This window comes from Mastomys coucha, unplaced genomic scaffold (assembly GCF_008632895.1).
Source record: "Mastomys coucha isolate ucsf_1 unplaced genomic scaffold, UCSF_Mcou_1 pScaffold6, whole genome shotgun sequence".
In the NCBI taxonomy this organism is placed as follows: Eukaryota; Metazoa; Chordata; class Mammalia; order Rodentia; family Muridae; genus Mastomys; species Mastomys coucha.
The window spans coordinates 37,216,961-37,221,889 of record NW_022196912.1 but is presented as its reverse complement, the minus strand read 5'-3'; the positions used below and the strand labels follow the sequence as shown (position 1 = coordinate 37,221,889).

Genomic DNA, 4,929 nt, shown 5'->3' with positions numbered 1-4,929 from the left:
AGTGGATGCAGAAATTGTGGTACATCTACACAATGGAGTACTACTCAGCTATTAAAAACAATAAATTTGGCTTCTTTTCTTAGTGTTAATTTGTCCTGTCCAACTGTGATGTCATAGTTTTTGTTCATTTTATTTTGTCATTTATTTTCAGATTTTTTAAAAAGTTTTATTGCATTATGATGAGAAAAGTTACATGATTTCAATTTATCTGACTTAGTTAACATTTAAAAATATATTTTAAGTAAATAGAATTAAATCACATTCTTGTTTTCCTTTTATACCCCCACTCCTCCCAGAGACCCCCTTCAATACCCACAATATCTTTTTTGTTATATTCCTTAAAATTTACAAAATATTATGACAATAAAAATATTATAAAAGTTGTTTGATATAAAACAACGATCAATTTAACCGTTTTATGTAGATGCTTGTCTACAGCAATAGTGAAAATATATTTTTCTCAATATAAATTTTAAATAACTCCAAATATACTAACTGTATATTTCAAAATAATACATTACTACTAGCATTTTCTTAAATGAACATAAATATATAAAGCCTTTTTGTTTGTTTTGTATTCAGTAGAGTTTAAAATCTTGGCTCTTACTGTGGTACAAGCCCAAAATAAGAACAGTTTTTAGACATTGGGTTTCATTGTAATAAGGCTGTACTTCAATGACCCTCACATCACCAAAGGATTTTACCTCCATCGTAGCTAAGCTGAGAGCTGATAGTTCTGCTGCAACAAGAAATGAATTGTAGGCTCGATTTTTGGATACAGAATTCCTGCTATGGTCAAAACTATTTGACTTGAATGAGTGACTTCATTCTCAGCCCACAGAGAACAGGTTACATTCATTTAAGAAATGCTCTAGGTATTAAGATGGTCTATCCATAAAGTCATTCACCAACTGTTTCAAAGAACAATGGTTCTGCTTGGAGGGTGGCACAGATATTAGGTGAGGGTAAGAATTTGGTTCATTAGCTGTGATAATTTGGAAAAGCATTCATCTCGGAGAAAGAGTAACTTTTAAAAAGTCCTCTTCTTCAAACTTGATACAAGAGTTACAAATGTCAAGCAAAGCATTCAGTCTCACTCTTTGTTGTTCTCTTACAAGCAAGCTTCCTAGTTAATCGTTTCTTTTGGGTATATAAATACTTTTGAAATATATAAGCTGTTCTGAAAACCATAGTATAGTGTAAAAACATGAAATAAACAATACTACTAATAGAGAGGCTGAGATAGGAGAAACAAGATTTCAAGACCCTTATGTTCAAAACACACCTAGACACTGTCACAAACAAACAAGCTGAAAGTGTGTATAGATTGTAAAATGTTGGTCCTATTTCTCCAATTACCAAATTAGAGAGACCATTGGATGACAATTAACAAATTTCTAATTCCTCATATTATTGGATTTCAATCGATTAGGATATGTTGGTAATATTAATTTTCATATTAATATATTAAGAAAAAGTAATTGTCACTTCCTGTTGTTTTTGTTGTAAGAGGTGGAATTAGATTTGTGTGGATTTGTTGAAAGATTACCTTCTTGCTTCTTCTAGGGTATAGTTTTGCTCCTTATGTTGATGTTTTCCATCTATTATCATTTGTACGGCTGGATTTGTGGAAAGATATTTTGTAAATTTTGTTTTGTCATGGAATATCTTGTTTTCTCCATCTACGGTAATTGGGAGTTTTTCTGGATATAGTAGCCTGGGCTGGCATTTGTGTTCTTGTAGGGTCTGTATGACATCTACCCAGGATCTTCTAGCTTTCATAGTCTCTGGTGAGAAGTCTGGTGTAATTCTGATAGGCCTGCCTTTATATGTTACTTGACCTTTTTCCCTTACTGCTTTTCAAACTCTTTCTTTATTTAGTGCATTTGGTGTTTTTATTATTATGTATTGGGAGGAATTTCTTTTCTGGTCCAGTCTATTTTGAGTTCTGTAGGCTTCTTGTATGTTCATGGGCTTCTCTTTCTTTAGGTTAGGGAAGTTTTCTTCTATAATTTTGTTGAAGATATTTACTGGCCCTTTAAGTTGGGAATCTTCAGTCTCTTTATACCTATTATCCTTAGGTTTGGTCTTCTCATTCCATCCTGGATTTCCTGGATGTTTTGGGTTAGGAGATTTTTGATTTTTGCATTTTCTTTGACTGTTGTGTCAATGTTTTCTATGGTGCCTTCTGCCCCTGAGATTCTCTCTTCTACCTCTTTTATTCTGTTGGTGATGTTTGCATGTATGACTCCTGATTTGTTTCCTAGGTTTTGTGTGGCCAGAGTTGTCTCTCTTTCTGTTTTCTTTATTGTTTCTATTTCCATTTTTAGATTCTGGATGGTTTTTCTCATTTCCTTCACCTGTTTGATTGTGTTTTCCTGTAGTTCTTTAAGGGATTTTTGTGTTTCTTCTTGAAGGGCTTCTAGCTGTTTACCTGTGTTCTCTTGTATTTCTTTGAGGGTGCTATTTATGTCTTTCTTAAAGTCCTGTATCATCACCATGAGAAGTGATTTTATATCTGAATCTTGCTTTTCTGGTGTAATGGTGTGTCCAGGACTTGCTATGGTGGGAGAATTGGGTTCTGATGATACCAAGTGACCTTGGTTTTTGTTGTTTATTTTCTTATGCTTGCTCACCACCATCAGGTTATCTCTAAAGCTACCCGCCCTTGCTAAATCTGACTGAAGCCTGTCCTTCCTGTGATCTTGATTCTGTCTGAACTCCACAGAGTCAAGCTGTCTCTGTGATCCTGTGATTTTGGGATCCTGTGATACTGTGCTTGTTAGATCACCTGAGAGTGGGGCTTCTTCTGTGTGTTGTGGGACTGGCTGCAAAGCTTGCGCCCAAGGTATTTTGTCATATTTTAATAGTATCTCTTAGTAGCCTGTTCTTTTCATACAGAGACAAAACAAAATTGGATCCAGATGGTAGGGAAGATGGGGAGGATTGGAGAATAGAGAAAAGAAAAGAACATAATCAGAATATATTATGTGAGAAAAGAATCTATTTTCAATTAATTGGGGAAAATTTTTTTTAATACTAGAGGAATAAAGATTTTTTATTAACCATTGTAAGTTGCATTACATAGCTCTGGATACACCACAGCACAATCCATCAACAGTCAATCAGACCCAACAGCAGTTCATTCTTCACAATCCATGAGTTAGGGCAGAACTCCCTTCAACTTACCATAAGATCCTACTTAGCTCTTGTGGTCAAGGGATGGGGAATTACACCTCATTTCTGATCACTAATGTGATGAAGAGCATTGGAAGTATATGAAATGTAGAAGTGATTCTGATTCAAAGTACATTGTTTGGAAACAGTAACAAAACATCAAAATGATAGAAGTATATCTGCTTCTACTAAATATCTAATGGGAAACTTCTCACGAACAAGCAATTTGTTTCCTGCTACAAAAGGGGAAGGGGGTGTTTTGTTTTTTAAGATCATAGGTTTTTTTTTCTTTACAGAATTTCACATTTTGCTAATATGAATATGAAGGCATAAAACATCAACAAAGAACAATTATGCACACAGCAGTGAGTACACCAGGGTAGTGTTGATATTCCAAATGGCTAGATAATTTGGGGGGAAGATAGAATAAATAAAACAGAGGTCAATAATCACAAAATTTTAAGGTTGGATCAAAATCAACATATTTTATAGGAGTATTACTGATTATTAGCATTTTGTTTTACAAATGGGCACATATTGGTAAGAATGGAAGAAAGGACATTAACATGCATAATATTAACTACACATTTTAAAAATTATGAACCTTGCAGAAGTTTAGCTCAAGTAGTAGCAATAACGGTCTATGTCTGATTCAAAACCACATAGCTCACTAATCACTGATGCATGGTTTTAGTCACATAGTTTCACATTATGTTGACTTTGAAAGGTCATTTGCCTCTTCTATGACTTCAACTTTATCTCCATTGAACTTGTTTGTAAAGTATGTATAATGTACTGTATATTCAAAGTCAGCACAACAGCAGTTTTATATATATAAAGTTCGATAGTTGCACTTTTTTTTAACACGAAAGAACCACATCAACAGTGATGAAATTTAAGTAAGAAAGAAAAACTGTGGTTGTGCTTTATTTCTTTCATAATCATAAAACAAAGCCTTAAAACAAAGCTTCATTGTGAAACAGTAATGCAAAGTCAAATATAATGGCATACATATGGTGCCAAATGCAGGGCGGAGTCCAACCTATTCCTTATCAGGGAGGGAAGCTAGAAATAGCTGGCTCCTTGGTTGGCCACTGGTCTGGGAGCAGGCAGGGCAGTGGGGGCCGGGGTAGTGTCTGTGAGAGGACCAGCAAGAGGGCGTCCAAGGGGTGTTATTTCCACTCTGGTGATTAGAACTTTTGGAAGAAGTGGAAGGTTCTATGGCACAGGCTACAAGAGCCAGGGAGAAAATTCAGGGCAGACCTCCTTAGGCTGCTTCAGCAGAAGTGGTCAAAGAACTGAAGTCGAAATATGGGGAATCCAAGTCCTCTGCTGCGTCCTTAGAAGGGTCCCTGGCTGAAAATGGAGTGATGGCTGAGGAGAAGCCAGTGCCCCAACTTAATGGGACCACGGGTGACCCCAGGGTCCCCAGCCACTCTGAAAGTGCCTTGATCAATGATCTAAAGCGTGCAGTACAAATCTTTGCTTAAATGCACTAAGTACAGACAGCGCCTGCCGCAGGGAGGCTGCTCTGGAGGCAGCTGTCTTAAATAAAGAAGAATAAACTTATTTTTTTATAGAGGGTGAAGGACGCTGGAAGGGTAAGGATTCAGGAATATCTGGAGAGAAAGAAAGCCTGCAGTTATGTACATTTTGTCCTTTCTGTAAGAGAAAAAAATGAGGACTTTGGAAATTCAGATCCCTCTTTGATATCAGAGATTTAAATAACACTTTTTTTTTTTTAAGTTTTAA

General features: G+C 35.8%; 1 pseudogene; it reads left to right on the top strand.

The window, feature by feature from the left end:
• The first annotated feature begins 4,200 nt into the window (after positions 1 to 4,200).
• On the top strand, positions 4,201 to 4,741 carry LOC116080983 (annotated as a pseudogene).
• Positions 4,742 to 4,929: the final 188 nt, after the last annotated feature.